General features: G+C 44.3%; 1 long non-coding RNA gene across 1 annotated transcript; it reads left to right on the plus strand.

Moving 5' to 3' along the window:
- Positions 1-6,377: 6,377 nt before the first annotated feature.
- On the plus strand, positions 6,378-6,905 carry LOC141168875 (uncharacterized). The gene is made up of 3 exons (XR_012252278.1): positions 6,378-6,516; positions 6,608-6,680; positions 6,779-6,905. It is a non-coding gene; the product is annotated as an uncharacterized lncRNA (long non-coding RNA).
- The last annotated feature ends 5,888 nt before the right edge of the window (positions 6,906-12,793 follow it).

A 12,793-nucleotide genomic window follows, 5' to 3' on the forward strand; every position in this document is an offset into this window, starting at 1 on the left:
ATTTTACTGTGGGTTGCAAGTGTTTTTCTTGGAATGCTGTGGTTTTTTGCCGCCATGCATAACGCCTTTTTGTATGACCAAACAACTCAATCTTGGTTTCATCAGTCCACAGGACCTTCTTCCAAAAAGAAATTGGCTTCTCCAAATGTGCTTTTGCATACCTCAGCCGACTCTGTTTGTGGCGTGCTTGCAGAAATGGCTTCTTTCGCATCACTCTCCCATACAGCTTCTCCTTGTGCAAAGTGCGTTGTATAGTTGACCGATGCACAGTGACACCATGTGCAGCAAGCTGATGCTGCAGCTCTCTGGAGGTGGTCTGAGGATTGTCCTGGACTGATCTCACCATTCTTCTTCTCTGCCTTTCTGATGTTTTTCTTGGCCTGCCACTTCTGGCCTTAACAAGAACTGTCCCTGTGTTCTTCCATTTCCTTACTATGTTCCTCACAGTGGAAACTGACAAGTTAAATCTCTGAGACAGCTTTTTGTATCCTTCCCCTGAACAACTATGTTGAATAATCTTTGTTTTCAGATCATTTGACAGTTGTTTTGAGGAGCCCATGATGCCACTTTTCAGAGGAGATTCAAACAGGAGAACAACTTGCAAGTGGCCACTTTAAGTAGCTTTTCTCATGATTGCATACACCTGGCTATGAAGTTCAAAGCTCAATGAGGTTACAAAACCAAAAAAAGTGCTTTAGTAAGTCAGTAAAAAGTAGGTAGGAATATTTAAAACAAGAAAATGATAAGGGTGCCCATACTTATGCACCTGTCAAATTTTGTTTGAATGCAGATTGCACATTTTCTGTTAGTACAATAAACCTCATTTCAAGGCAGAAACATTACTGTGTCCAACAGTTATTACATATATCAAACTGAAATAGCTGTTGCAAAAACACCAATTTTTATAAAACATTAAGCTTAAGATTAATAGGGGTGCCCAAACTTTTACATGTAACTGTATATAATTGTGCTCCCTGGAGTGCCCTTTAGGTGACCTCAGAAGAAAAACCTGTCTGGAGTGGCTCTTTTGGAGGTCCAACTCGGGATCTTCATGCCCTGCAGCCACCCCAGGGCCTACGTAGAGGGTTTAAGACAGGTCCCTCAAAAACCACCAAGTACTCTACCTTGTGAGATGGACATCCTTCTTGGGAGCCTCACCACAAGAGACTTGGATTCTGAGGACACTCTGTATTTGTTTTGCTATGCAACGTTTAAGATTCGTGCCTCCCATAAAGTTCTAGTATTGCTTATGTTCCTATTGTTATATAAAATGTACTTCATCCCGGGAGTGCTGAGTTTAACTAGGGGGGAATGTGACACCCAGCTGCGCTTGGTATCACAGATCCTAGAAGGATGTATTGAACGATTCCTCCACAAGAGGCCCCCATAACCATTCACACATCTCCACCTTCCACCTCAGACCACTAGAGGGAGAGGGAGTCCGTTAGGGATATAAAAGGGAAGGTGGAGCCAGGCAGCAGTTAGTTGGAGTCAGAGTCTGGTTAAGCAGTGAGTCCAGTGCAGTCTGAGAAGAGTTACCTCAGAGGACAAAAGCCTGTTCCAGCTCCTGCAATTGATATCCTGCAGTGGAGCTTAACCAGATCAAGACTCGGTGTAGCTCAGAGAGGTGAGCTTCAGGTGTGCCAGCGCCATAAGATCGGTGAAACGCGGCACGCTGCCGTTAGTGTGAGTAGCCTATTGAGGGCCTGAGTAGGCCGAAGGCGAGTAGAGAGAGTTAGCACATAGGGGGCAGAGGAGCTTAACTAGCTCACCCCGAAGAAGAATTTACCGGACACCGGGTCCGAAGCTTACCGGGATCTCCACGACCCAGTAAGATAAAACCGGAATCCCTGGAGGACTACAAGTCCCAGGATCGCTAAAGTGCTGATACGTACCAGAGCCAGGAGACACATAGGCCCCATAGGTCGGGAGCGTGCACTCCAAGAAAAGGCCCTACCACAAGGTCAGCCAGCGCAGGACAGAGACAAAGTTAGGCCTAGCTCCAGGCAGGTCAGAAACTTACTATGCAGAAGCAAGGAACAGGAGGCCCAAAACCCGCTCATTGGGGAGGATCCGGACATACACCCTTCACCCTACAGTGCTCCGGGGAGTGCCTGAATTTCCATCAGTAAAAGGTACTGAAGTGACTATTGTGTCTGTCCCTGTTCTTGCTCTGACCCGGCTGAGTCTCTCCGTCCTGCATACCCCGTCCATACCCTGCCCTGAGGCCTAGCTCCACCTGTGGAGAGCTATACCATCCAGCTGCCTTATCATCGGTATCAGTGGACTGCGCAGCGCTGGTGATCCTCACCAGAAGCCACAGGTGGCGTCACGAGCTTTTATAAACTTAACATCTATCAACGCCTTTTTAAAGAGAGACCCCAGAGTACGGGCCCGGGAGCCGACCACCGCGACCTCCTTAAGGCTAAAGGCCCGGGTAACCGAGTCATCCCCCATCCCCTGGGCTAGTCACAGCAGTATGATGACGTCATGATCCTACTGACCTCATCACACTGCTGCCTGCAACGGGGCTGCAAAGGGACATAGACAGTGCGCTCGGAGAGGGCACTGGTAAGAGCTCCAGCAGGGGATGAGAATTAAATGTATTAATGTGAAAGGGGGCACAGTTTGGCTAGAGACAGTTTGTTGGCATGGGGAGCTGCTTTATTCAGACGGGCAGTGTGTATATTTGTGTGTGTATTTATCAGAGGGGCTCTGTGTGTGTGTGTGGTTTTTTTTTCAGATGGGCAGTGTGTGTGTATATGTGTATATATACAGGGTGGTCCAAAAGTAGGTGGCCATAAAATAACATTTATTTTGATTTATATACAAAATATTTACTAACACAAGCATAACATTGACAATTAAATTTTATTCTGAACAATAATACAAAAGCCCTTAAATTTTATCAACGCAGGTGCTCAAACTGTTTTCCATTACAATTTGCACAGCTTTGAAGTCGCCTCTTACGCTTCGACAAACTTTTTTGCGCAAGTCTCTTTGGGTATTAATTTCTTGAAATGCATCTCTTATGTAATTTTTCAAATCACTGACACTTTTTGGTTTTCGACTATAAATTTTGTCCTTGAGTCCTCCCCAAAAGAAAAAATCCATTGGGGTCAAGTCTGGTGAACGTGCCGTCCAATCAAGTGGGCCTCTTCGGCCAATCCATTTATTAGGAAATGTTTCATTAAGATACTCGCGGACTACTCTTGAATAATCAGGAGGGGCCCCATCTTGTTGGAAATAAAGGTCATGTGAATTAGGCTGTTGCTGTAACTGGGGAACAACTTGATTCATTAGAATTTCGAGATACTTATCTCCTGTGACTGTTCCATCAAAAAATATTGGTCCTAAAACACCAAAACTTGAAATACCACCCCAAACATTGACACCAGGCTCATTTAGTTGTTGCTCTAATGTTAAATTCATGTTCTCATTATACCAGCAAATACAATTATGTCTGTTAATATGGCCAGATAATTTGAAAGAAGCTTCATCACTCCACATTATGTTATCTAAAATTACTGGATTTTCTTCAATTTCGTTAAGCATAACCCTATTATACTTTGGCTGCGTGCACACGATGCGTTTTTCATGCGTTTATGCTGCGGAATTTCCGCAGCGGAAACGCATCAAAAACGCATGGTAATCCGCACCCCATGGTCCCCAATTGCATTCCGCAATGTCAATGCACATGCTGTGGATTTTTCCGCAGCGTTTCTGCAGCGCTCATAAATCCGCAGCATGTTCATTAATTTTGCGGAAGCGCAGCGGAAGCGCCGCCATTGACTTGCATTGAGACGCATAGAATGCGCGTCTGTACATTTGTACAAGCGGATTCTATGCGTCTCTATGTGCGGATGGTACCCAGTTCTGGAGGAGAGGAGACTCTCATCCAGACCTGGGTACCATTGTACCTGTAAAAAAAAGAATAAAATAATAAATAATTTATATTCACCTGTCCGGCGGCCCGCGCAGTGCTTCTCCTTCCAGGACCTGAGATGACGTCGCGGTCATGTGACTGCAGCCTGTCTCGCGAGATGCCGGCAACCCGGAAGTAGCACGACAACACACGCGACAGCTCACGCGGCGGGGGATCGGTAAGTATAGCTTTATTTTTTTATTTTTACGGTCACACTGTATAAATCCATGCTGTTTGCATGGATTTATATAGTGTGACCTAGTTGTCAAGCACTTTCCAAGTGATGCTATCGCCTGGAAAGTGCTTGTCAGTCCGCATGCGCAAACACATGCGTTAACGCATGTGGATACGCATGTGAATCCGCATGTATTCCGCATGTATTCTGCAGGAAAAACGCATGCGTTTTTTCTGCCAGGGAGATGCAGAAATGCTGCAGAAATTTTCTGCTTCATTTCTGCATCGTGGGCACATAGCCTTTCTGTCCACCTACTTTTGGACCACCCTGTATATTGCAGAAGGGCAGTGTGTGTGTGTGTGTGTATACTGTATATGTGTAGATATATTTTACAGAGGGGCTGTGTGTGTATATGTGTATATATATTTTGCAGAGGGGAAGTGTGTGTATATATGTGTACATACAGTACAGACCAAAAGTTTGGACACACCTTCTCATTTAAAGATTTTTCTGTATTTTCATGACTATGAAAATTGTACATTCACACTGAAGGCATCAAAACTATGAATTAACACATGTGGAATTATATACTTAACAAAAAAAGTGTGAAACAACTGAAAATATGTCTTATATTCTAGGTTCTTCAAAGTAGCCACCTTTTGCTTTGATGACTGCTTTGCACACTCTTGGCATTCTCTTGATGAGCTTCAAGAGGTAGTCCCGTAAATGGTTTTCACTTCACAGGTGTGCCCTGTCAGGTTTAATAAGTGGGATTTTTGCCTTATAAATGGGGTTGGGACCATCAGTTGTGTTGTGCAGAAGTCTGGTGGATACACAGCTGATAGTCCTACTGAATAGACTGTTAGAATTTGTATTATGGCAAGAAAAAAGCAGCTAAGTAAAGAAAAACGAGTGGCCATCATTACTTTAAGAAATGAAGGTCAGTCAGTGCGAAAAATTGGGAAAACTTTGAAAGTGTCCCCAAGTGCAGTTGCAAAAACCATCAAGCGCTATAAAGAAACTGGCTCACATGAGGACCGCCCCAGGAAAAGAAGACCAAGAGTCACCTCTGCTTCTGAGGATAAGTTTATCCGAGTCACCAGCCTCAGAAATCGCAGGTTAACAGCAGCTTAGATTAGAGACCAGGTCAATGCCACACAGAGTTCTAGCAGCAGACACATCTCTACAACAACTGTTAAGAGGAGACTTTGTGCAGCAGGCCTTCATGGTAAAATAGCTGCTAGGAAACCACTGCTAAGGACAGGCAACAAACAGAAGAGACTTGTTTGGGCTAAAGAACACAAGGAATGGACATTAGACCAGTGGAAATCTGTGCTGTGGTCTGATGAGTCCAAATTTGAGATCTTTGGTTCCAACCACCGTGTCTTTGTGCGACGCAGAAAAGGTGAATGGATGGACTCTACATGCCTGGTTCCCACCGTGAAGCATGGAGGAGGAGGTGTGATGGTGTGGGGGTGCTTTGCTGGTGACACTGTTGGGGATTTATTCAAAATTGAAGGCATACTGAACCAGCATGGCTACCACAGCATCTTGCAGGATGTAGTCCTTAGGCTGATAGCTGCAGACACTCAGAGGGGAGCAGTCTGTGTAGAAAGAGGGGAGGAACAAGTGTGGAGTCCCGGCCGGTGACTCAACACTCAGGGAGCTTCTCCTGAGCGTGTGGTAGAGATTTTTGGTCCAACTAGGCACCCGTACAAGCTTGTACCACGTGACTGTCACGTGATTGTATTCCCTGCAGGTCCTCCTGACCTGCCTCTACCACACGCTCAGGAGAAGCTCCCTGAGTGTTGAGTCACCGGCAGGGACTCCACTCTCGCTTCCTCCCCTCTTTCTACACAGACAGCTCCCCTCTGAGCGTCTGCAGCTATCAGCCTAAGGACTACATCCTCCGGTAACACAGCACGGCACCCTGCAACCATTCTAACCGGTATCGTTGAAAACACGCCCGGACCTGCAAGTACAGACCTGTAAGTACAAACCCTCAATCGGCGTGACGCAGCGGGGCACTTTCTTACTACCTGGCACGCGGCACTCTGGGACCGAAGCCGCGGACATCTTTCTGCCATCTTCACCGTGCTCTGCCGTCAGCTGCATACCCCAGGAATCATCGTGACCCTATACACGCCGACTCTGTGTATTGACTCAACGTCCTTGTGAGTATCACTGCTCTCTTTTCCCCACAGTATAGACTTTGGACCTTGCCTCCATCACCCACATTTCTCCTATTTTACATTCCAGCACCTCACGTCGTGAGGTGACCAGTTTCTAAGTGACCAGTACACATTACCAATTTTCAATCTGAGGCACTTAGGAGACAGCCAATACTCCTGTAAAGGCACGTCACGATCCAAAAGACCCTTATCAGCCTCCTATATAATATAGCTACACAAAAGAGGTAAATAGTCCATAGAGCCAGTAAATCACATTGGCAACCCCTAATTAAGATTCCCCCACAGTACCCACTCTGTATTGATTGTCCCGTTCAGGTCTTCATTGGACCACTCCATACCTATGCGGACATCTACCTCCAACTGAGAGTCTTAGGATCAATAATACCAGGTACATATCGAGTCCAGGGAACTTACTTTGTACCACCTTATACTTCCTAAAAATAGACTCTGTACTCCTTTAACTTTTCTTGTGTCTCTCTCTTTAAGATTGATCCCTTTACTAATAAACAACCAAAACATATATCTGAGTCAGCTGTACCTCTTCTGTAAAGACCACATCTACTCCCCTATCCCACCAGGACATCCACCTACCTATCTTGGGACAACTTAGCAGGTATACCTTAAATACTTATTCTTATTGACGATTACCAATTCCCCTTTTAATTCCTAAACTTTATGCACCTCTTTTCAGAGTGAACTATCCCCCTGGGTCACCCACAACCTTCTTGGACTCCTCTGATTCACTTCTCCTCCTCGCCATCAGGAAAATCACCCTGATCTAGAAGCCAATTCTTAGTGTATCCGCTTTGAGAAGATCCACAGTGGACCAGCAGCCTTTTACCTCTACTACTAAACCCTATACCTAATATAAATTGCTCCCGTTTTACTTTATTTAACAATCGGGTTTTAATCAATTTCATCAATAATGAATTTGTGTCTTGATAATTGCCAATAATTTCCATCTATTGTCTATTCCATTTGCACAACAGCATGTGAAATTGATTGTCAATCAGTGTTGCTTCCTAAGTGGACAATTTGATTTCACAGAAGTTTGATTTACTTGGAGTTATATTCTGTTGTTTAAGTGTTCACTTTATTTTTTTGAGCAGTGTATATATATATTATAATATTAGGAGGGCTATGTGGGGCTCATCATAATAAAGGGAGGGCTATGTGGGGCCCATTATTTTATATGGAAAGCAACGTGGGGCTCATTATATTACTTGGGGGCTTATGTGGGGCCCATTATATTACTTGGGGGCTTATGTGGGGCCCATTATATTAAATGGAAACCTATGTGGGGCCCGTTATATAAAATGGAAGGCTGCGTGGGGCCCATTATATCATATGGAAAGCTTTGTGGCGCCCATCATATTAAATGTAAGTATATGTGGGGCTAATTAAATTAAATGTAAGGCTATGGGGGTCCTATTGTATTAAATTAAAGGCTATATGGGACCCATTATATTAAATGGAAGCCTATGTGGGGCCCATTATATTAAATGAAAAGCTATTTTGACCCCATGATAATAAATGGAAGGCTATGTAGGACCCATTATCTTAATTGGAAGGCTATATGGGGCCCAATATATTTAATGAAAAGCTATGTGGGGAACGATATATTAAATGGAAGCTTATGTGGGGCCCATTATATTAATTGGAAGGCTATGTGTGGCCCAAAATATTAAATCAAAAGATATGTGAGGCCAAATATATTATATGAAAAGCAATGTGGAGCCCATTATATTAATTGGAGGGCTACATGAGGTGCATTATATTAAATAAAGGGCTATGTGGGATCCCTTATATTAAATGGAAGGCTATGTTTGGCCCATTAAACGGAAGACTATGTGTGACCCAATATATTAAAAATACCTATTTAGGGCCCAATATATTAAATGGAATATTATGTGGGGCCCATTATATTACATGGATGGCAATATGCGGCCCATTATATTAAATGGATGGCTATGTGGGGCCCATTATATTAAATGGATGGCTATGTGGGGACCATTATATTAAATGGATGGCTATGTGGGGACCATTATATTAAATGGATGGCTATGTGGGGTCCATTATATTAAATGGATGGCTATGTGGGACCATTATATTAAATGGATAGCTATGTGGGGACCATTATATTAAATGGACGGCTATGTTGGGCCCATTATATTAAATGGATGGCTATGTGGGGACCATTATATTAAATGGATGGCTATGTGGGGACCATTATATTAAAGGAAAGGCTATGTGTGGCCCATTATATTTAATGAATGGATATGTGGGGCTCATTTAATTATAATAAATTCTATGTGGGGCCCATGATATTAAACTGAGGGTTATGTGGGGCCCATTATATTATGTGGAAGGCTATGTGGAGCCTATTATATTAAATAGAGGGCTTTGTGGGGACCAATACATTAAAAAATGCTATATTGGGGTCCATTATGTTATCTGGAAGGTTTTGTGGGGTCCTCTATATTAAATGGACAGTTATGCGGGGCCTATTATAATAAATTGAGGGCTATATGAGGCCCATTAAATTAAATAAAGGATTATGTAGGGCCCATTATAATAATTAAAGCGCTATATGGGGCCAATTATATTAAAAGGAAGGCTATGTTTGGCCCATTATATTAAATAGAGGAGTACCTTGGCTCCATTATAATAAATGGAAGGCTATGTGGGGTCCATTATATTAAATGGAAGGTTATGTGGGGCCAATTGTATTAAATAGATGGCTATGTGGGGCAAAATACAATAAATGGAAGGCTTTTTGGTGCCCATTATATTAAATAAAGGGATATTTTGGCCTCATTTTATTAAATGGAAGGCTATGTGAGGCCCATTATATTAAATGGAGTCTATGTGGGACCTATTATATTAAATGGAAGGTTATGTGGGGCTCAAAAAATTTAATTATACTACATGGAAGGCAATGTGTGGCTCATTATACTACAGTTGTGCTCAAAAGTTTACATATCCCGGCAGAATTTTTCTTTTCTTGGCCTTGTTTCAGAGAATATGAATGATAACAAAAAAATATTTTTCTCCACTCATGGTTATTGGTTGGGTGAAGCCATTTATTGTCAAACTACTGTGTTTTCTCTTTTTAAATCTTAATGACAACCAAAAACATCCAAATGACCCTGATCAAAAGTTTTCATACTTCAGTTCTTAATACCGTGTATTGCCCCCTCTAACATCAATGACAGCTTGAAGTCTTTTGTGGTAGTTGTGGATGAGGTTCTTTATTTTCTCAGATGGTAAAGCTGCCCATTCTACTTGGCAAAAAGCCTCCAGTTCCTATAACTTCCTGGGCTGTCTAGCATGAACTGCGCTCTTGAGATCTCCCCAGAGTGGCTCAATGATATTGAGGTCAGGAGACTGAGATGGCCACTCCAGAACCTTCACTTTGTTCTGCTGTACGCCCCGTGCGCAGCTTCTGGGCTGATGAGTGCAAATTTGCCTCCAGTATTTGCTGATAACGTGCTGCATTCATCTTTCCTTCAACTTTTACCAAGTTTCCTGTGCCTTTGTAGCTCACACATCCCCAAAACATGAGCTATCCACCTCCATGTTTTACTGTAGGAATGGTGTTCCTTTCATCATAGGCCTTGCTGACCTCTCTCCAAATGTAACGTTTATGGTTGTGGCCAAAAAGTTAAATTTTGGTCTCATCACTCCAAATTACCTTGTACCAGAAGTTTTGAGGTTTGTCTCTGTGCTGTTTGGCGTATTGTAGACGAGATACTTTGTGGCATTTGTGCAGTAATGGCTTTCTTCTGGCGACTCAACCATGCAGCCCATTTTTCTTCAAGTGCCTCCTTATTGTGCATCTTGAAACAGCCACACCGCTAGTTTTCAGAAAGTCCTGAATTTCAACTGATGTTATTTGTGGGTTTTTCTTTGCATCTCGAACAATTTTCCTGGCAGTTGTGTCCGAAATTTTTGTTGGACTACCTGACCGTGGTTTGGTTTCACAGAGCCCCTAATTTTCCATTTCTTAATCACAGTTTGAACGCTGCTGACTGGCATTATCAATTCCTTGGATATTTTTTTGTATCCCTTTCCTGTATTACACAGTTCAACTACCCTTTCCCGTAGATCCGTTGACAATTCTTTTGCTTTCCCAATGAATCACAATCCAGAAACGTCAGTGGCTGGATGCAAGATGCAAGAGTCTGTCTGAATCTCAGAAACTCACTCAGCTTTTATGTACATACACTCATTACAAGCAAACAGATCACAGGTGAGGATGTTACCTTTAGTAGCCATTCAAACCCATTTGGGTCAAATTCTGTGCATGTTATCAGGCCAAAATCACCAGGGTATGTGAACTTTTGATCAGGGGTCATTTGGATGTTTTTGGTTGTCATTAAGATTTAAAAAGAGAAAACACAGTAGTTTGACAATAAATGGCTTCACCCAGCCAATAACCATGAGTGGAGAAAAAGTTGTTTTGTTATCATTCATATTCTCTGAAACAAGGCCAAAAAAGGAAAAATTCTACCCTGATATGTAAACTTTTGAGCACAACTGTATATAGAGGGTTATGTGGGGGCCATTATTCTTTATGGAATTCTATGTGGGGGCCCATTGTACTTTTGCCAATGTGTGCTCTGATGGCACCCCAACGGTAAAGGTTGTGCTCCGATGGCACCCCAACGGTAAAGAGTGTTCTCTGGTGGCACCCTAACGGCCAAGGGTATGCTCCAGTGGCAGACCAACAGTAAAGGTTGTGCTCCGGTGGCACGCCAACCTCATAGGGTGTGCTTCAGTGGCGGACCAACGGTAATCTGTGTGCTCCGGTGGCAGACTAATGGCAAAAGGTGTGCTCCGGTGGCAGACCAAAGGGTAACGGTGTGCTCCGGTGGCACAACAATGGCAAAGTGTGTACTCTGGTGGCACACTAATGGCAAAAAGGCCAAAGAGTGCACCCCGGTGGCAGGCTAAAAAGCCCAGTAGTTCACCCCGGTGGTAAGTAATAAGGCCAAAGAGTGCACCCCTATGGCAGGCTAAACAGCCAAAGAGTGGCACCTCAGTAGCAATCAAAAAGGTCAGAGAGTACACCCCGGTGACAGCTAAAAAGTCCAAGAAGGGTTCCTTGGTGGTAGACAAAAAGGTGACATATTGGGCCCCTCTAGTAGGCCTACGTCAAATGTTGTGCTCCCATGGCACACCAACAGCAAAGGGTGTGCTTCTGTGGTACACCAACGGCAAAAGGATGTGCTTCGATGGCACTGCAACGGTAAAGGGTGTCACCTGCTCCGGTGGCACGCCAACGGAAAGGGCGTGCTGCGATGGTATGCCAACGGCAAAGGGTGTGCTCCGCTGGCATACCAGTAGCAAAAGGCGTCCTCCGGTGGCATGCTAATGGGAAAAGGTGTGCTCCGGTTGCAAGCTAACGGCAAAAGATGTGCTCCAGTGGCATGCTAATGGGAAAAGGTGTGCTCCAGTGGCACGCTAACGGTTAAAGGTGTGCTCTGGTGGCATGCTAATGGTTAAAGGTGTGCTCCGGTGTCATGCTAACGGGAAAGGGTGTGCTCCGGTGGCATGCTAAGGCTTAAAGGTGTGTTCCGGTGGCATGCTAACGGGAAAAGGTGTGATCTGGTGGCATGCTAACGGTTAAAGGCGTGCTCCAGTGGCATGCTAACGGGAAAAGGTGTGCTATGGTGGCACGCTAACGGTTAAAGGTGTGCTCCGGTGGCATGCTAAGGCTTAAAGGTGTGTTCCGATGGCATGCTAACGGGAAAAGGTGTGCTCCGGTGTCATGCTAATGGAAAAAGGTGTGCTTCGGTGGCACACTAACGGTTAAAGGTGTGCTCCGGTGGCACACTAATGGTTAAAGGTGTGCTCCGGTGGCATGCTAATGGTTAACCCCTTCCCGACCTGGTCAGTAATAGTATGCACCAGGTCGGAAAGGCAGGTTCAGCGCGGGCTCCGGCAGTGAGCCCGCACTGAACCGGGCACATGTCAGCTGATTCTTACAGCTGACATGTGCCCGCAACAGCCGCGGGTGGAATCGCGATCCACCCGTGGCTGTTAACATGTTAAATGCCGCTGTCAATCTCTGACAGCGGCATTTAACTTGCGCTTCCAGGAAGCGCATCCTAGGCCCCGCCCATCGGTGACCCCGTCACGTGATCACGGGTCACCAATGGGTGGGCATGACAACCCAGGGTCTGCAGCAGACGCCTGTGGTTGTCATGTCTCAATTGCTATGAGCGCCACCCAGTGGTCGGCGCTCATAGCAAGTGAGCATTTCTGCTGCATACAGGCGATCTGCTCACCGCCTTTATGCAGTAGAAGCAATCTGACAACTGCTGCTTCTAGTCTCCTATGGAAACTATTGAAGCATGCAGTAAGTGTAAAAAAATGTTTTTAAAAATATAAAAAAAATAAAAAAAATATAAAAGTTTAAATCACCCCCCTTTTGCCCCATTTAAAATAAAATAATTAAAAAAAAAACACATAAACATATTTGGTATCGCCACGTGC

Source organism: Phyllobates terribilis, unplaced genomic scaffold, assembly GCF_046119375.1.
Source record: "Phyllobates terribilis strain yellow unplaced genomic scaffold, ASM4611937v1 Scaffold_1__5_contigs__length_1240528914, whole genome shotgun sequence".
Taxonomy (NCBI): Eukaryota; Metazoa; Chordata; class Amphibia; order Anura; family Dendrobatidae; genus Phyllobates; species Phyllobates terribilis.